Source organism: Carya illinoinensis, chromosome 14, assembly GCF_018687715.1.
Source record: "Carya illinoinensis cultivar Pawnee chromosome 14, C.illinoinensisPawnee_v1, whole genome shotgun sequence".
Classification (NCBI taxonomy): Eukaryota; Viridiplantae; Streptophyta; class Magnoliopsida; order Fagales; family Juglandaceae; genus Carya; species Carya illinoinensis.
In genome coordinates, this window is record NC_056765.1 from 2,492,482 (window position 1) to 2,514,381 (window position 21,900).

The 21,900-nt window shown below is 35.5% G+C and overlaps 1 long non-coding RNA gene across 1 annotated transcript; it reads left to right on the top strand.

Annotated features, from left to right (window-relative positions):
- The first annotated feature begins 306 nt into the window (after positions 1-306).
- LOC122293181 lies at positions 307-2,550 on the top strand. The gene is made up of 2 exons (XR_006237192.1): positions 307-476; positions 1,390-2,550. It is a non-coding gene; the product is annotated as an uncharacterized LOC122293181 (long non-coding RNA).
- The last annotated feature ends 19,350 nt before the right edge of the window (positions 2,551-21,900 follow it).

The window sequence follows — 21,900 nt, forward strand, 5'->3', positions numbered from 1 at the left end:
TAGATAGAGAGGAAAAATAGGAAATTAGGTTTGCCTTACTTTTCAGGTGGAAAACTACAGACCTGGCGGCACCTTCTATAAGGTCACCATGCTTACACTCAGAAACGTAAATGGGCCATGGGCCACTAACTGGACTGGACTTTAAATTAAAGCTGACTTACAAACATCAAATAAAACACAGACTTTCAAATTAACATAGCTTCGGGCCGAACATGACCCTTAATTCCTCAACCCAGCTGGACTCTAAACAACCCATGCCCAAGGCCCAACCCAGCTCAATTCACTTCCTAACACGTGCATTGATCCTTGACCGAAGCTTCCTCCTTCAGTTCTGCGCAGCACTTCATCTCAGACTTAGACTTAGGTTTCGAAACACATCCCCTTTTCTGCTGCCGCTACCTTCTATCTTCCACGATTCTCCACATTCTCCACACGTTGCCTCTAGCTTCCTTGGCTGGTTGTCACACTGCTTTTGGGTAAGCCTCTACAAACTGTCACCGCCCAACCTTTTTCTCTCTTGGTATTTCTGTGTTCTATAATAATTGTTTTGATCTAAAAGCTTCCGTAAGCCTAGTATTTGCTAAGGATGGATCTTTTACCTTCATACCCTTGGTTAGTGAACTTGGCAAAAATTTAGAGTTTCCGGTTTTTTTTTTTTTTTTTTTTTTCCTTTGGGCTTAACTTTATTTTATTTTATTTTATTTTATTTCTATTGGTTTGAGTTAACTCTTTTATTTTGGTGAAAGATTTTGGACTTGGACCATAAACTATTTTTTTTTTTTTTTTGGGTCTAGTGGTATTACTTTAGTTTCACTGTTTTTAATGCTTTAGTGGATTGGATTTAGTATTTTTTTTTAAAGGGGCTTTATTTTATTTTAATTTTTGTTTCATAATATTTCAGAAACTTTTTGTTGTTTAACAGAAAATATATTGAAGGTTTTAATTATATTACTTGGTGTTATTTTTACGGTTGGATTTTTGGAAATATTCTGTAAGTGTTCAATCTCTTATTTGTTTTAACACTTTGAGCCTATTAGATGAATGCTTGATTAAATTATGTTTTCAAGTAAAATTATGTTAGTAAATTTCTTTTAAGAGAGAAGGTTTTCGAGACTTACTTATTTTGGGAATCTAAAATGATTAAAGTATTATTCCAATTTATAAAATGATATTAATATGTTGGATATTTTAAGATATCTTTACTAGTTTTTATTTCCGTGTTAGCAGGATATTTATTCGATTATGAGAATATTGAGGAATTTAGAAAGTGAAACTATTTTTGGGTTAAGAAAAATTTTAGGCTTTGAAGAATTAAAATGGGTGTTTCAAGTGTAAATACGAGTTATAAGTTTATTTGGAGATTTATTCAAGTTAAATGAATTTTTATAGGTGATGATTGATTTTTCATTCAGCACTGTCGTGAGGAAGTTTGGATAAGCTAAGAAATTCAGGTAAGCAGGGTTCCTATGCTAGATTTTGCATAAAATAAATGAACTGAGGTTGATTTTTGGAAAAGTATGCATGTTTTGCTATGAAAATAATTTTGAAACACCTCAGTTATTTGTTTTGCATTACTCATGAAATTTTGATTAAGAATAAGACATTTGCTGGCATGACTGGTTTAGATATGAGCTATTTTGGTATTTGATTTCTGAGCTATGCAAAAGAGAGCGAATATGAAATTTTGTGCATAAATCATATTTTTGTGATCTGATTCTGTCATGTTCTGAAAATGTTTTGTATTCGATATTATATGATGTGATTTTTGAAAACCTCTGGCATAACATTTTGTTTCTGTTTCAGTTATGTTCTGACCTTACCACGAGTGTAAAATTGTGGCCTCTGTTCAGGTTGGTACCAATTTTTTTGTTTTCGGTGCACCCACTTTGGAAGCAAAGTGGTTTTCTGCGTGGTCTTTCCTGTATGCACACTCGGGGCTTTGAGAATAACAAGGGGAAGATTCACATTCTCTTTCTGCTCGGTTAGCCGTCGGGGTTTGCACAACCCTACTACGGAGGTTAAACATGGACTTCTGTTATGATGTGATATTTCAGTTATGCTGTGCCGAAGGAACTTTGAATAAGAATATTTTCCTGAAAATTTTGCTCTTATATTTTTTTGATAACATGTTCTGATTCTGCATTCTGAAAGTGAAACTATTTTGTTCTGCATTTTTTTAACTCTGTAAATGCTCATGTTTACACACTAGTATATGTTTTCTACTTACCGAGTTGTTGATAACTCACCCCTCATCTCCAAATATTTTTCAGATAATTTTGATGGTTCAACGGGAGATCAAGAGTAGGAAGTTTTAGCAAGTTGTGATGATCGTAGTGGAATAAGTGCCTGAGGGTACAAGTGCTTTTGAGAGTCGTAGTTAGTAAATTGATTTATTTTTAGATATTTGATTTGATGAGTTAAGGATATTTTCGAGTCCTTGGGGAGTTTTTAATTTATATTATTGAGAAATTCTTTGTAGTCCCTATGAAGGAACATTGATATTTGGGTTGTGTGAATAAATGAATATTTTATGGAGTTTTCTGAATTTTATAGTTGTGTTATTGAAGTTGATATTAAGTAATAAGAGCTAACTCTTCGGACCTCTGGGAACGGGGCATTACACTTGAGGCCTTTCAAGTGGCCCGAGCTTTGCATCTACAGGGTCCCAAAGAACTCTGAGTTTTCAGGGACAAAGAAATTAAACAATTCACTCCAAGGCTAGTTTCAATAGGCCCCTTTCACTATGGCAACCAAGAACTGTAGGGAATGGAGAACGTGAAACTCATATATTTCAAGGAATTCTGTTATCGGACTAGGAACGCTGAGCATAATCGTGTAAAGTTCACTGCAGATAGAATCTATCACGAGGACGTCTCCTCACGAATTGCTGACATTTCACGATATAACTCTTTTCTGCAGTGACTGATTTTTATTCAGCTTTTGTTCTGGATAAATGCATATCCTTATGGACCCGATTTTTACTTAAATGACTTATCTAAACAACCTCTAAAACTTCTAGATAAACTCAATGTTGTTTACAGATAAAGTCGACAGTTATTTTACATTCATAAAAAAATTACAAATATAATGATAAGATAAATCTTATCATTTAGTCATCTAATTGTAGCCAAGTTTTGCCTTTATAATCTCCCCTTTGGCGGATTGGTGACAAAACCAATTTGATGAATGTAATATAAAACCTGTCAAAAGCACAAACAATAAACCAAGAAACCGAGTAAAAGTTCCAAGCAAATAATCAAGAATAAAACAATAATGACATAGAACAATGTTCTAATCCAACATCAAATTTATGTCCAGCAAAATAAACAAATATCATTCAACTCCCCCTAACAAATTCATTTAAACAAGTTCATTAAACTCCCCCTCAACAACACACTTACTGAAACTCCCCCTAAATTTCACAATACCAAAATATTTCAGCATATTTCAATTTGCTCTTCCAATACTCCCCCTTTTTATATGAATCTGACAAGACTCATAAGAGAATATAAATTATTTATGTGTGTCAAGATGAAAGACATGATGAACAACTCCCATTTGTCCCAGATTTTCATGGATTAAATGTACCTGATGTATGAGCATGAATGTATGTCAAACAATGAGCAAATGATTGAGACAACTTAGTTGAGATAAAAAATCAAACACTTGGTATGCATTGGGATAAAACTAAAATGTGTAATCCCATAACTCACCAAAAATCGCCATCAATACATGCATGAAATCAAACCATATGAGCATATATTTTAGATTTTAAGATATTTTAGCCCCAACATCCAAACAACAATCAAAATCCCAATCTCCATATATATAGGTGCTGAAACTTAGAATTGGAAAGAGAGAATGATTTGATTAAACTCTAAATCTTACCGTGATGGAGAATCTTTAGTCAACAAACTTGGAAGTATTTCTCCCAAGAAAATTGAATAAGATGTGTATAAGATAAGGAGGGCTAGGGCTCGTGTATGAAGAGTGCAACGTGTTTGGGTGTGTTCCCGTGCAAGTGAAGGGGCAATTATGTCGGGGAGCTGGGCACATCTTTGTGACTTAAGTCAGTTAAACCGTGCACGTGCTTTGTGCCTTAGAGTCCCACTAGGACTTATGCCAATAAAGTAGAAATCAAGTCCCAAACTTCTACTTCAGAATCACAAATACCCAACACTGACCTAATCACAAAATATATTTTATATTTTTATCACTTTATTTATTTTAAATAAAATACTAAGTAAATAAAAAATGAAAATAAAAAAACTAAAAAATTAATCTTTTTCTTATATATATAAACAATGAGGAAAATAACATGTTTTGATGCATCTCAATTCAAACATAGTGTCACTCAAAAAACAAATTCATTACAGTATACTATCTTATTTGCAACAATCACCATGGATGTTCACTCCTCATAAGATCATCAATATCAAAGTTCATGTGAGTGTGTGAGTGAGCAAACTTATATAAGGTAGCAACTATTTATTATTTTTTTTTCTCTTCAATATATTTTTATAATATTATCCATGAATATTTTCTTCTTATAGATGCTCCCGAGAGATTGTCACACATCTCAAAGTCAAACTTTATGCTAGGGCCTTGATACATGAGTGTCTTCTCCAAATATTAGTTTGCACAACCCCCTTTTTCTATTTCCATTTTTGTTACTCATATTTTTTTACAATGATTAGAACAACGATTTTTTTTCTATAAGAAATTAAGGGGATAGATACGTGTAGGGTGTTTGTCTTTTTCCGCAATGATTTAATACTGAGTTTTTTATATGAATCAATTATTTATGTTTGGCCAGGAGAGATCTCTTTGTTGTTGTACTAGGTTCAACTAGTATTAGTCAATTCAAGGCATGAACTTCCTCTATGATGAGCATCTCATTAAACATTATAAACTTTAATTTTTATAAGCATACATATAAATTCCTCATAGTGCTTTGTAAATGAACTTTGTCAACATAATCCATAGGGTTAGTATGCATAAAGTGAATTGCACAAAGTAGAAAGATGCATAGGTTCAAGAATTTATTAAGTGAGAACACAAGTGTTCAAACTTTGACATATCAAGCATGCACTTTCCTTGAAGAAAAACTTGAACCAAACCAGAAAAAGAGTAAAAAAAAAATATATTTTTTATTCAAAAACTGAAAAAATAGAAACATAAAAGCAAAATAGAAAAATAAAATGTATGTCCTAGACTAATGCAATAATATAAATAATGCAAGAACATGCAAGTAGTCCTATTAATTAATGTGATATGGCATCTTCTTTGACCACCCACTTTGTTTTAAATTTTTGCCTATTCTTTTCATCAACACCACTTTGTATGATCTTTTCTTTATTTTGAAAGTAAAAATATGCTACTTCACCAAGTTTGAGACTTAAGAAGTTGATTTGTTGACTCATATCACAAACTCGATTCTCTAGACTATTACCTTTTCTTTTTGGGTTTCTTTCACCTTCAATTTTATGCACTTTATTCAAGTTAAAGTAATATGACCTTATATGACTCACAACACCACAATGATGACAAGTAGGAATAAACTTACCTTGAATAAGTTTTTTTGAGGTTGATTTTCCATGAGGCTTTTAAAAAATATTTGAGTTTGAAGCGACTTCTGTTGGATTATCCACAACTTGGCTTCATTCGACAAAGACAATATCCTTAGAGGTAGTGGCAGTGGATGATGATGTTGTAGGATCTTTGTCTTGGGAAGTTGTATATCCTAGGCCAGATCTATCACAACTCGACTTGTGAAAACTCAACATCTCATCTAATTTCTATGTTACTATCTTTTGCTTGCACATCTGAAACTTTTCTAATTTTTTTTAGTACAGCCTTTTGATCCTTTAATCTTGATACTTTAACACCAGAAATTTCTAATGTCTTAGAAATATTATTTTTCTCATTCTCCACAACAGTAAATCTATTGTAAAGCTCCTTGTTGAGTTTCCTTAATTTGATCACCTCTTTATACACATCATTGTATGCTTCCTGTAAACATAATTCTTGGTCAGCAGCAACAAGTGATACATCTAAATCACTGTAATTACAACCACTTTCAGATTTTGCTAGTGCAATCTCAGAAAAATCATTCACAATTGTAGAAAAAACCAAAAAAGATTTTTCCATATTAGAAGATGAGTTTGAACTTTCAGAATCAGAACTGTCACTTAGTGTGACATTCAATGCTGTTCCTTTACTTTTGTTGAAATCTGAACATTTATCTCTTATATGTAGGGGTGTAAAAAAAATCGATAAACCGGTAAACTGGACAGGACAAGACCAAACCGGTGGGATTGGTCCAGTCCCGAGTTTGATTCGGTCTGGTACCGGTTTTATTTTCTTAAAACCAGTCAAAATCGGTCCAATTCCGATTTTTCTTTTTCTAAAACCGGACCGAACCAGTTTATATATATATATTTTTTATAATTTTTTATATTGTATATAATATTTATATATAATATATAACTATATATAAAATAGTTTTGTATTATATGATAAATTACTAATTAATATAATATTAAATTTTAAAATCTTATATCATTTTGTTTATTATATTAATAGTTATATTAATACTATATCAATATATATTATAATATACTATAATATATCATTATAGTCTATAATACAATTATAATATATATTATAATATACTACAATATATTATCACTATAGTATTATATACTATAATATGCTATATTATATAATATATTATATAAGTACATTAAAACCAATAAAACTGGACTGAACCAAACTAGAAGCCGGTAAAATCGGAGTACCGGTTTAGGAGGATAACCGGTGCTTAATCAGTTTTGAAAAATGCAAAACTGGTGCATACCGGTTCGGTCCTAAATTTTATCTAAAACCGGACCGGTTACACCCCTACTTATATGACCATATCCTAAGCATTCATGGCAGTTTTCTTTATCAATTTTTTTAGATTTTTCTTTATTCCATTTTTCATAATAATTTTTCTTTGTAGAAAATTCTTTACCTCTTTTTTGCTTTCCACTAGACTTTTTATTAAACATGAATTTTCTGAACTTTTTTGCTATGAAATTTATATCTTCATTGTTAAAATTTTCTTCATTAGAAAAATCATCTTGATCATCTTTTACTATTTTGAAAGCAATGGACTTACATTTTCTTGTTTGAGGAAGTGAGAATTCATATGTTTGTAAGGAACTGACCAGCTCTTCAACCTTTATTGTATCCAAATCCTTACTTTCCTCAATGAAAGTAACCTTAGGCCGAAATCTTTTAGGTAAGGACCTCAAAATCTTCCTCACGAGTCTTGAATTCTCTACGTTCTCATCGATATTAAACTTGAAATTCACAATATCATGCAGTTTAGTATAAAAATCATTAAAACTCTAATCTTTCAACATTTTAATCTCTTCAATTTTTGAGGTTAACATCTGCAATTTAGAATTTTTTACTATTCTTGTGCCTTCATGTGTAACCTCTAAAACATCCAAAACTTTTTTAGCAATATCACACATGGAGATTCTTTTAAATTCTTCGGGGGATACCACCATGAAAATAACGTTAACTCATTTTCTATTCCAATTGCAATTGTTGATTTCATCTTTCATCGAAGCATCTATAGATGTCATAGGTTTAGTTCATCCTCGTTCAATCGAATGCTATATACGTTCATCCAAAGACTTGTGGAAAGCCCTCATACGAACATTTCAATAAGCATAGTTTTCTCAATCGAAGTGTGGTGGAACATATAATGACGTCGACATGATCTACAAGGACACAGATCACACTCGGATGAGTGAACCTGTCGCTGATTCCAATTGAAATTCCCAATGTATCCCTGTGAAACCACAAAATTGTCTACCAATTTTCTTGAACAAATTGATCCGATCTCAATATTATAATTATTAAACGAATCAAATACTCAAAGAAAAAAAAAACTTACATAACACAACGATTGGTTACAAAGGGAAACCCTTTTAAAAAACTCTTTAAAGGTAAAACCCTACAGGGTAGCTAAGTCCAGGAAAGTCAATCTTATTGTTTGAAAATCAATTACAAGTACTTCTCAATTACAAAACCTTTGTAACCTAACTCTCTTACTTGTCTAGACAAATGACCTATTTTTTATCTACTGCAGTAGCAGCCAGAACCTCTAGCTATTTTCAAACTATTGAGTTCTCTCCTGGAACTCTAGTGGCTGAAATCCAATCAACGATCCTTCACACTTCAAGCACAATCATATTCAAAGAGAGATCACAAATATGAAAATTTATTAAGGAATTTTCTCACAAAAATATGCACTAGAAAGTGTTCCAGAAAATATGTAGATCTGAATCTATGCAGATCCTAACTATTAGGATCCCTTAGATAAACAATCTGGAAATAGTTTCAGTTATAGTAGGATTCTACTGACAGATAAAATCTGTCGTGAGGACGTCTCCTCATGGATTCTTGACATTTCGCGATAACTCTCTTTTGCAGCGACTGGTTTCAGTTCAGCTTTTGTTTTAGATAAATGCAGATCCTCATGGATCTGATTTGTACCTAAATGACTTATCTAAATAGAATCTAAGACTTCTACATAAACTCAATGTTGTTTAGAGATAACATCAATAATTATTTTACATTTATCCAAAAATTACAAATACAATGATAAGATAAATCTTATCATTTACTCATTTAATCCTAGCCAACTTTTACCTTCACAACATGGATTCCGATTTGGGTTAGTTTTTTACAAGATTACATATTTTGTTTCTATGCAATAATTGGGATTTTACCTTTCATATAATCTCAAATTTACTTAGCTATTGGAGCCCGACTTGTGGATTTCAGAGCTTAGTTTCTAATTTTATCAATATTCCTTACTTTCAAAGTCTTCTTTCTACTTTGCATATTTTTCAATTTCAATCCTTAATTTCCGTTGATTAACTCACGGTCAGAATAATTCTTATTTTCTCCGACATCATTAAAAATTGTTTACATTACATACAAACAACTCTATTTATGAAAATATTAGTGAAATTCCCAATGTACTGCTGTGAATCCAAGAAATTAACTACCAATTTACTTGAAAAAATTGGTTGGATCCCAATCTTGTGATTATATAATCAATCAAATACTTGAAGTAAAGAGATAAACTTACATGAAGTAAAAATTCATTACAAAAGGGTAACCTTTTAAAAAACTCTTTAAAAGTAAAACCATAAATGGGTCGGTAATGAGAAAACCTACTTAATTAACCTGAATCAACATGTTTTGACCCATTTAAATTTTACTACAAAATCATTACAATTTTATTATTATTGAATTGTGATATTAGTATTTCTTAGTATGCTTATGTTTTTATTATTGGAATTATAATTCTGGACCTATGCTCATATTTGTTATTGTAGGATTTGTAATATTAGTTTTATTATATGTTAAAATTTTAAAAATATTGATATATATTTTTTGTTAGTTGATAGTCTTAATTTTTTTTAAGATATTGTGGCTAGTAATAAATATATATTTTAACTTTTATGTGAAATTAGGTCAAATGTGTTATACGTGTTAGTTCATCCTATTTACATAAAATGGGTTCAAATGACTTGTATCAAGTTGACTTATTTCTAATTACTTATTAAATGGGTCAAAATGGATAAGATGACATGACCTGTTCTCTAAACGGGCTGGATTTAGGGCTTGAGACATTGACATGTTTAGCTCAATGGGTCGGGTTCAGATTGACCTATAGAATCGAATATTCATGATTTAAGACAACACCAAAATGACTTGAAAACATGAATTGTCACCCCGAGTGGCAGCTAGAGAGAGAATATTGGCCAGCCAAATTAATTAGGGTTGGTATTTACTACATGAAATTGCATGGATTAATTATGTAAATAATTGTAGAGAGATTCATTTGTAATTTGATTAGTCATATATATTGAGGTATATATATAGCGTTATATATATAGTCATCAAATTAGGAAAACAGTACACACACACACACACTCATATATATCACTACAAGAGATACTGCTTTTTGAGGCCAAATTTTTTTGCGGCCCCAATTATTTATTTGCAAAAAGTCAAAAATCACTGTTGCAAGGTATTATTTCAGGCGAAACATGGAATCTCCGTGAAAACACACTTTTTACGACGATATATTATCATCATAAAAATTATATCTGCAATTGAGTGCTTATTTTCCGTCGCTACCCACTTTCACCGCAAAACAATATTTTAAATAGCGATACATATCACGACAAAAATAAACTCACTTAAAAGGATATGTAATTTCCATCGAGTACATTAATCGTCGTAAGGGAACGTTGTAATTTTGCCTGAAGTTAATATTATTGCAGCATGAAATATTACTAATAAAACTCATTGATATTTCCTTTCTACGCTTCAAAATGTTGCCTAATTTTTGTTTGGCTGCCCTGATTCTCTCTCTCTCTCTCTTCTTTGTGAAATTGTTGTCATCACTCCGATCATCGTGAGCCTACTGCTATGCTATTGCGTCTTTGCCTTTAAAAATTCAAGCTCGTATCTCTCTCCTCCAACTGATCTCTCTAACTCTCTCTATATAAATCTCACTCCTGCCCTCTCTCTCTGTCTCTGTCTCCTTCTCCCTTCATGATTAGGTAGTCCCTCCGTGTCGCCGAACTAGCCCCTAGCAGTGCGCCACCTCCTGCGGTAAGTTTTCTCCTGCTATCTTTGATGTACTCTTCCTTTGGTATATATAATTATATATATATATATATATATATAGACCCATGAGTTCTAGCTCAATGGTTGTCCAATATGTACCCACACAATTCAACAATCCAATTTCATAGAGAATTCAATTAATTTCATAGCAGCTACTGCCATTTATCTTCAATCCCTTTCAGCTATTGAAAGTAATTCATCATCTTTTTTAAACAATAATTTATTCTCAATCTTTTTAACTTAGTATTTTTCTGCTTTGATTATTAGACTAAGGCACGATATTATATTATCCTTGCTGAAACTGTGAAGCTGAAATGTGTCAGATAGCAACAAGTTTAACACATCAAACCTTTGTTTCACTGTGGTAGAAAAAATTTGAAGAGCATTGAACAGAGGAAGGGGTTAACCAACTAATGTATGTGCTCATCAAGTTTCTTTGTGTCTTGATGATTATGCTTGAAAAGACTCAGATTCAATTCTTTTCATATTGGCCTCTTTTACTCATTAACATTATGTTGTTAATTGAACAACATAATTTGCATAGGCTAACAACTCCCTCCAAAATCAAATCAAAGACTTTATATTCGTTGGTCTAATTTAGATACAAAAAAACATAGCATATTTTGCAATGGTTTTCATGCTGTCTTTGCTTTGTTTTTAGAGAACCAGACATCACATATGTATTTAAAGACATACATGTGATTGATCAACTGGGTTATGTCCCACTTTGATGATTGATCAATTTCTCATACGGCCTACTCACAATCAACATTTACACAATGCTTGACATGATTCTTCATCCATGGTATTTAAAAAAAAAATATGTAATTTGCTTAGTGCAACATATCAAGGTCCATATGTAGCTCCCAAGATTTTGAGTTTTGTATTTAATAAATAGGTTTTTCTTTTTGTGGGAAGATTATTTGGATCACTTTAATGATCCAAAACTTGTTCCCATGGTTTGTACTTATATAAATTCTGATAAAAAAAAAAAATCACCTTATAATGCTGGTTTACAAATGATCCAGCTAGCTACCTATAACTATAATAATCCAAAAACTTCTATGATTCTTATGGTTATGTGGTGTGAATTAGTGGAATTATATGATTAAAGAGCAAGTTACTTTATTTCTCAAAACTTATCACCGATTGGATTCATACGTATCCTCTACTTAACTATAATCTAACTACTTTTCCATAACATGGTTTTCTTGTAGATGGACAAGAGTTGGATGCATATCACTGATAGAATAAAATCAAGAGAATATGCCAAAGGTGTTAAAGAGTACATTACTTTGCTTGATCTCATGCTATTGACTATGTTGAAATTCGTTGTCCATGTAGACTGTGCTCAAATAATTCTTGGCTACCTATAAGTATGGTAGAATGTCACTTGTTCATTAAAGGGATTGATCCAAATTACACGGCATGGATATTCCATAGTGAGTAGGAAGTTTTATTTGTTAGTGATGATGATGATTTGCATGAAGCCGAACCTAATGATGAATACATTGATGACATTGATGTCATTTTGGATGACATTCGGGCTGGGAGTTTCAGAGATGTTGCTTCAACTGAGTCATTCCATGCTGAGGGTGCCACTCCGGTCGAAACTGATTCAACCAAATCTTTTGACCAGCTCTTACTTGATGCCCAACGTCCTCTTTATGTAGGTGGTAAAATTTTTTCAAAACTTTCATTCATTGTCAAGTTGTTGCACATTAAAACTATTGGTGGTTGGAGTGTAAAGTCATTCGACATACTTCTTCAATTATTGAAGTCAACTTTTTGTAAGGCTCTTTTGCCTAACTCATATCAAGAGTCACACAACTTACAACAAGGCCTTGGCTTTAATTACAAAAAAATACATGCTTGTTTGAATGATTGCTTACTTTTTTGGGAGGAAAATGCAAATAAAGAAGTGTGTCCTATATGTAAGGTGTCAATGTGGATCTTCAGCACAAAAAAGGAACGAGGAATTCCTCAAAAGGTTATGCAATATTTCCCGTTGAAGCTACGGTTACAAAGATTATTTATGTCGAATAAAGCAACATTTGATATGAGATGGCATAAAGATCGACACGTCCATCATCAGAGTATTCTACAACATCTTATCGACTCTAAGACATGGATGGCATTTGATAAAGACCATGCTTGGTTTGAGAAAGATGCTCGGAATGTGAGTCTTGGTCTAGCTAGTGACAATTTCAACCTGTTTAATAATTTGAGTAAATCTTACAGTATATGGCTAGTGATTCTTGTCCCTTATAACTTGCCCCCTGGTTATGCATGAAAGATCCATTTTTCATGACTCTTTCCATTTTTCATGACTTCACTTCTGATTCTTAGACCAAGACCACTAAGAAATGAAATTGATGTTTATGGGAAAATGGTGTAGATACATACGATGCAATGGTAGCCCAGACATTTCGTTTGCATGTAGCTTTATTATGTACAATCAATGACTTTCTTGTATACGGAAACCTCTCTGGGTAGATCACTAACGGAAAGTTGGCATGTCCATCATGCAACAAGAAACTAATTCTAAGTGGTTGACATATAGCTGAAAACATTGTTATATTGGTCATTATTGTTTCCTTAATTTGTGAGCGATCATTGCTGGCAACCAGAATATCGTCAACATAGACAAGAACAAGAGTGACACTGGTAGAAGTAACCAAGGTGAATAAAGAATGGTTTGCCTGAGATTGAGAAAAACCTGCATCAAGAAGCACAATAGTGAACAATAACCAGGAGGGGGAGTCATGTAAAATTCCTCATCAAGGTCAACATGTAAGAAGGTGCTATTGACGTCAAGTTGGTGAATGATCCATTGGCGAGAAGCAGTGACAGCCAACAAACACCGAACAGTAGTCATCTTGGCAATAGGAGCAAAAGTCTCATGATAGTTGAGGCCTTCAACTTGAGTATAGCCTTTAGCGACTAACCAAGCTTTGTTTCTTTTGACGGAGCTATCTGCGTTGAGCTTAGTTTTGAACACCCATTTGCAGCCAATGGGTTTCTTTCCAAGGGGAGGGGCTCAAGTGTCCAAGTTTAATTATCTTCAAGAGCAATAACTCAACAGGCATGGTATCGTGCCAATGGGCGTGACGAATAGCAAAGGAATAATAGGAAGGGTTAGCATAAATAGCGAGAACATTTAAAAAAATAAGATGAGAATGTGAGAAACGAGAATAAGAAAGAAAAGCAAATAAAGGGTGATCAGTACCTGAGGTCGATGTGGCGGATGAAGATGCAGTGGACTCGGTGTGTATGGTCAGGCATATATAGTCCTGAAGATATGCGGGTATACTAGTGGTGCGACGAGGACCAGTAGGAGGAAGAGGAGGAGAATGAGAAGGTTCAGAAATAGTAGTAGAAGATTGGGGGGGGGGGGGGGATGGTAAAATGGGTTCAGGAATAGGGCGAGGGAGGATAGGTGGAGATGTGGGTGAAGAATGAGGAATGTCCTGGAAAGGGAACTGATATTTGTGAAAGGTGATATCATGAGAATAAAAAATGGCCTGAGTGTCTAGGTTGTAGAGTTTTTATGCTTTATGAGTGCTGGGATAACCAAGAAAGAGACACTTAGAGGCACAAAGAGAAAATTTGTCGCTGGCAACTTGAAGAGTTTGGACATAACAAAGACAGCCAAACGCTCGGAGATGGTCATATTTTGGTGGGGTATTGAAGAGAAGTTCAAAAAGGAGATTTATTTTGAAGAATGCAACTGAGTGTGCGGTTGATGAGATATGTAGTGGTGGGGACACATTCACTCTAAAATTTCAGAGGTAAGTGAGCTTGAAAATGCAGACTGTGAGCGACATTCAAGAGGGGCCGATGTTTACATTCCGTAACACCGTTTTGTTATGGAGTTTCAACACAGGTACGTTCATGAATGATGTTATGATTGTGAAGATAATTTTGAAATTTGTGAGAAAGAAATTCTTGGACATTGTCAGTGCCAATAATTTTAATGGTGGTGTTGAATTGATTTTGGATGAGAGCAAAGAAATGCATAAGATGAGTGTATGCTTCCGATTTATAGTGAATGAGATAGATCCAAGTGGTGTGAGAAAAATAATCAACAATGGTAAGAAAATAATGAGCACCACAAATAGAAGAGGTATGATAGCCACCCCATATATCACAAAAAATTCTATTAAAAGCCGTAGCACTTTTATTAGCATGAATAGAAAAATGTAGTCTAGTGTGCTTAGAACGAGCACAAATATCAAAATCAAAGATAACACAAGAATTATTGAAAAGACTAGGAATGACTAAGTGGGAAGGGTGACCTAGGCATTGGTGCCATAAAATTTTATTCGCAGTAATCTGAGTAGAAAGTGCCATGGTGGGTGGTGACCGGTACACATAAAGTCCATTGCAAAGTTCACCAGCCCCAATTAGCCTTGTCGAGTACGGTCCTGAAAAGAAACAGTGAAAGAAGAAAAAGAGATAATGCAAAAATTAGTATGAGTGAGCTTAGGGATAGAAAGAAGATTAAAAAGGAATTGAGAGACAAAAAGGACATTGTGTAAAGTGAGGTGTTCGGCTAGAATACATGTGTCGACACCCTCAATTTTAATTAAATGGCCATTTGGTAAAGTGACCATCCAGTCATGAGGTAAAGGAACCGGGGAAGTAAACAAGGTGTGGTCATGGCAGAGGTGGTCGGTGGCCCCACTATCCACCACCCAGTCACGGTGGCTGTCAAATAGTGGAGTGGCAGATACATTACCGACGAAGTGGGTAGTTGGATTGGTCGGTTTGAGTAGGTCAAGCAGCATTGGTACAACTTTGGCATCAAACCAAGGATAGGGGAGGAGATGAAGGCTTGGTGAGCCATCGGCGATGAAGAAGAAGGAAGTTTTTCGAAGAGGAAGGGCTACTATCTACTGCAGAGCTCGCGCTCTACTAGATACCCAATAAGCCACCAACATCAGTCACAGGTGTGACCAGTCTTCCCGCATTCGGCGCATAGTAGGTGGTTTTTGGAGGGCCACTAGAGTGAGTGGGGAAGATGTGTGCTAATTCCGACATTGCTGTTGGCTTGACGTTGAGGAGACGATGTTGTTCTTCCTGAAAAGGAATGAAGAAAATTTTGGTGATGGGGGGAAGTGTTTCCATGGCTAAAATTTGGGTTCTGAGTTGGGAAAATGAATCATTGAGGCCAAGTAAAAATTGGTAAACTTTCTCCTCTTCAGCTTGTTACTGCAATTCTTTGAGGTCGTTGGTTTTTTGTAAGTGTTTGAGTATCCCAAATTTGCTTGACTTGGTTGTAATAGTCATGAACATAATGGTTGTGTTGCTATGGGGATGATCGCTCATGCTTGAGATGGTAAATCCTGACATTGTTAGCATGGCAAAATTATAATTGAAGATCAAGCCACACTTCTCGATGATCGGTATGGAATTCAAGGGAGTTGCCTATGGGGGGGCTAACGCAATTTAGGAGCAATGTAAATGACCATATCTTTAGTTTGGTTCCATTGTGTGTAATTTGTAGAGGTGGGTTCGGGTGGGGAAAGGGTGCCATCAACGAAAACTAGTTTGTTTTTGGTGTTAAGGGCAAATGTCATGGCTTTTTGCCATTTAGGAAAATTGTCACCGATGAGAAGGCTGGAGACAAGGATGAGACTAGGAGAGTTGGAGGGACGAAGGAGGTATGGAGAGGAAGGAGGGTTTGAGAAAGAAGCCATGGGAACGTGAGATAAGGGATCGGTTAAGCTGATACCATATCAAGAATTCAATCTTTGTATTTTTGAAACTTGAATTGTACATTGAGAAAATGATCAAATAAATAGATACAAGGAATAAATCTATCTAAGGTAACTAATTGAGTATGGTATCAATTTACAATTACAAAATCAATGGCTAATTTCCTAAAATCGTGGTTTTACAAAATTGGAGAAGATCTCTATTTGATTTGTGGTAAGTGAGTTGTCAATACATGTCAAGCGTGTATTTCCCTGATATTTGGAGAGGTAATGCAATTGTGGTTGGGCTAATTATCCTGGGATTCACTTTTTGGAATTTTCTTAGGCCTTATGTTTCATAGATGTCTAATATTTTGGAGTACTTTGCTTCAATGGATCAATCCCTAACCTCCATCTTAATATCTTCTACCGGATTCTTTCATCATGTTGTTTGTAATATGTTGCTAAAATACTAAGGAAATCATGATTTTATTTAATAATTACTTTCTTTCTCGAGCTTGCGGGACTGTAAGTACTTTTGGTTGAATTTGAGCAAATTCCCAGTATAACACCCAAGACCAAGCCAAGCATGAGTTTTATTTTAGGTTAACTTGTAACGGTAGCCATCTCGGGATTTAACAAGTATTTTTTAAATAGGCTAAAGACCCAAAATTTATCTTGGCAGAATATAGATATATTTTTTATTGGATTTGATAATTAGGTTGAAATCATTTGAAATTTTATGGACCAAGTGGAATATTTTTTCATTTGATAATTGGTCCGAAAAAATTACGGGACAAGTTGAGTTATTTTAGTTATTGAGCTGAGGTTCATTTCTACTTATTAAATACTCAACCCATGAAAATATAGACGAAGCAATGAGATTATTTTGGACCTCCCTAACTGGCCTAACCTCGTTGTTAAAACCATTCACTACCCAAGACGTGGGCCCAACTATTTAGAAATGGACCCAAAAGCCAAGCCCGTGAGAACCGGGTCTAGACTCTTCGCACGTTTCCACTCCTTGCACACCTCCTTCCCACTAGGGGCGACACTGTATATATACACCTTACACCCTTCACGCATAGACCCACATGCATGTAATTCCTGGATCTTCAACCTAGAGCTAGGGTTGCTGCAACGTTTCCATGATTTCTAACCAGCAAGCATTTTTTTTTTCAGACCACGGCAAGTCTCTCCCCATAGTGTAGTGAAGCAAGCCATCAATGGCAAAGAACACCCCTATACCAGATGCTATTTTACCAAGGACCCTGCACCACTGATAGATCATGGCCAACCTCACCACCAGTACACGGAATCAACCATCCCTCAAGCCCTTCCTCATGATTCCCCCCCATCCAACCACAAACTGCAGCCACCCATGTACAAAGGAAACAAGCCACAGATTGTACCGTTGCCCTCCAAGTTCAGGGAGCAACTGACAAGCCACCTTAACATTGTTGAAGCTTGTGAGAGAAATGCGCATACCAACCATATGAAGAAAGACACAAGGAAAAACAGAGACTAGTGGAAACGAAAATATTCTTCTTCCTTCCATGAAATGTTTACACAGTGTGAATTCCTTTTTATAGACACAATTCTGTCAATAGGAAATGTAGCATCAAATGAAGTAATGACAACTGTACAAGAAACGGTTACAACAAATATTCTAGAATTCTCAGACTTATTTGTGCATGCTGGAGGAATTGTTTTCGTCTTGTTGTGCAGGCTCTATAGCCTTAAGAAACATGCACTCAAGCCTCCACCCTACACCACCATTGAAAGGTGAAGACCCACTCCACTTCTACCCCAAGCCACAGACCGAGAACCATATAAAGTAGCCTAGCCACACATGCAATACCAACAACCAGTTGCCAACCGTTATCCATTGCTGTCCCTGCACCACCCAACCCGTGTACGTCCACTCATTGCCACCCTACACCACGAGTCTACCATGCACGAGAACCACCCAAGGCTGCCGGGAATCCCGCCGTGAGCCTCTATTTCACCACATGAAAAATAGAGCGTGGCCCACTCCCACGTAAGCCTTTCGTGATTCTTCCATCGCCACGTTGGAGGAAACTAGTCTCAAATTGGATGCTTCACCATCATTGTCCGTTGGCACCTATAAAGGCCAAACACCAAGAATCACGACCTTACACAACCACCTGCACCAAGAACCCAACAAGGCTTTGTTTCTAGCAACCTTAACAGAGCAAGCAGAACACCACAAACCAGCAACTGTCACCATCTCTAGTGTTGCACTACACCCACATGACCGTACGTAAGCCGCCAGAATCAACCCCCACATGTCACGGCTTCAAATCAACTCTCACGGCAGCCACCACTTTTAAGACTACACGGTAGGCCTCACGTTCTCCACGTTAACTCTCTCTTTCATCAGATCTCTCTCTCTCTCTCTCTCTCTCTCTCTCTCTCTCTCTCTCTCTCTCTCATTTTCATGCTTTGTCACCCTAGGCAGCCACCGTCGCTCACCCACGCAGGAGGTTCATGGTCGAACCCATGACCCACACGTCACATGGCTACGCTGCCAATAAGCATTCATCCTCCACTTCACTTGTTAAAAAGTTACGCACTCAGAAAGTTACACGCATGCCCTTAGTGTTAAAGTATCTACTGCAACCACATCAGATCCCTCAAGCTCCCAGCCCTATAGATTGTGCACACAATGAGTGTCCAAGAAGTACCATTACCAATATGGCAAGAGCACCTCTTCAAGATCATGACAGCAAGCCTCCAAACAGCAAGCCTTGCAAATATGGAAGCTCACACTTAAGGCAAATCTTTGCAAGAATCATGGATCCTACAAAATCTGCTATATAACTCTGTAAGCCCATTGATTCAGCAAATCAATCTTATTTATGTTAATTGTATCATTTACTTCCTTGTATAGAAAATAATGTGCATCTCTCAAGAGTGTATCTTTTGATTCTTTTATTGACTTGTACAAACTATATAATGAATATACAATATACTAGTTTGATGAGTTAGCCAAAACCATTTTTCTATGATTTTGTTCATGGTATCAGAGCTGTATTCAGCTCACGCTTATACTTCCTGCTTCAATGGCTTCTCCAAATACTACTTCTGCTGCTCCTTTTGTTTTTCCATCCTTTACCCAATTAACTGGGGTTAAACTCGATGGAAACAACTACTTGCAATGGCTATCTCAACTAGTTCCTGTTATAAGAAGTCATGATATGATGGGCATTGTGGATGGTTCTAAACCATGCCCTACCACTTTGATCTCTAATGCTCAAGGCAAAGAGATTCCAAATCCAACTTATGCTCTATGGATAAAGAAGGATCAACATGACCATATCTGAATCGGTGCTTTCCACAATTTATGGATTGCAAACTTCTCACCAAGTGTGGGTTGCCCTTGCCAATCGATTTGCATCACAATCTAGATCTTGTGTCTCTCACCTAAAGATACAATTGTAGTGCCTTTCTCAAGGTACCAAATCATGTTCTGAATACCTGCAAAGTGCCAAAGTTCTAGTAGACCAACTTGCTGCAGTTGGCAAACCCACTGAGGATGAGGACTTAATTTCCTTCACTATTGGTGGCCTTAATCCTTCCTTCAATGGATTTATCACTTCTTTCTCTCTTGATACAAGAGACAATCCTCTAACATTTCTTGACTTTCAAGATGAGTTACTTAGTCATGAAATGCTCCTCAAACAACAAACTCCTTCTCCTGATCCAACAAACTTTGCTCTATTTATGCCAAAGTCCCAACTCCTCACAACAAAACAGATTTCCTTCACATAATGGAGCACCCCACTTCCACAAGAAAGGTAAAAATCCTCAACATACAATTAACCTCCAAGAAATGGGCCCTTTAAACCCTCTGCAGGTTCAGCACCTAAGCCACCACAGCAAAACAATGCTCAAAAACTTCAGCAACACTAGCAGGCTGTCATGTCAAATTTGTGGAAAAACCAGCCATACATCTATTGATTGCTTTCAAAGGACGGATTATTCCTATCAAGGAAGGCATCCTCCTTCTCAGCTTGCTCCCATGGTGGCTCACACCAACCAAGCATTGGATGAACAACCTTGGTATGTTGATAGTGGTGCCAATGTGCACATTACCAATGACTTGGAGAACTTGACCATCCAGCAACCTTTTCAAGGTCATGACACAATTACAGTTGGCGATGGAGTTGGAATTCCTATCCAAAACACTGGTTCTTCCATCATTCACTCATCTACATCTCGTTTTCATCTTAAAAATGTGTTGCATTGTCCACAGGCCGCGGCCAACTTGCTTTCTATTAACAAATTCTGTTTTGATAACAATTGCTATTTTTTCCTAACCTCTTCTCGTTTCTTTTTGAAGGACAATCAGACCAGAGCCATACTCTTGGAAGGCAAAGTTGAGAATGGGTTGTACCCCTTGCGGTTTCAAGAATCTTTATTAAAAAATAAGCATGTTTTTACTGCCTTTATTGGATTAAAGACCACTCTTCCTATGTGGCATTTTAGACTAGGACATTCCTCATTTGTACTAGTCTCTCAAATAATAAAAGATTATCATTTACCACTCTCTCATGCAAATGATAATAAGAAGTGATTTTGTGATTCATGTCAGCTTGGTAAAACTAAAAAGCTTCCATTTTCTACCTCTCACAGGATCTCTACTGCTCCTTTAGAACTAATTCATAAAGATTTATGGACCTCTCCTATCTCTTATGTTAGTGGCTGCAAGTACTATATAATATTTGTGGATGACTTTTCACGCCACTAGGGGTGAGTTCGGTCCGGTCCGGGGAGGTTTTGCGGACCGGACCGGAACTATTCGGTCCAGGGTTTTCCCACCCTGGACCGGACCGAACTCCATCAGGACCGGTCCGGTCCGGTCCTATTCGGTCCGGTCCGGTCCGGTCGGTCCATTCGGTCCAAGGTTGACTTTTTTTTTTATTTTTTTATCTAATGACATTTTTTTTTAATATTTATGTAATTATATTGTAATATATTTAATATATATACATATAGTATTATATATATATATATATATTAGTAATATGCTAATACTATTAGTCTATTAGTAATAATACTATAACTAATAAATATTTATCTTACACAAGAACAAAGAATAAGAATATTAAGTGCCTATAAGCATGATGAAAATCTGCAGGAGATTAAGACAGAAGATGGTCAACCTATAGAAGATGCTGTTAATACTCTAATATTTATATTAACAAAACATTTTGTAGGTGATCCTTCCCAATTTAAAGAAAGAACTAGTGATTTATTAATCAATTTAAGATGTCCTAGATTATCTGATTTTAGATGGTATAAAGATGTTTTTCTAACTAAAGTTATGATCAGAGATGATTGCCAACAACCATACTGGAAGGAAAAGTTCATAGCCGGACTTCCATATTACTTCGCCCAAAAGGTACGAGAATCTTTAGTAAAATCAGATGGTACTATTGATTTTATTAATCTTACGTATGGAGATATA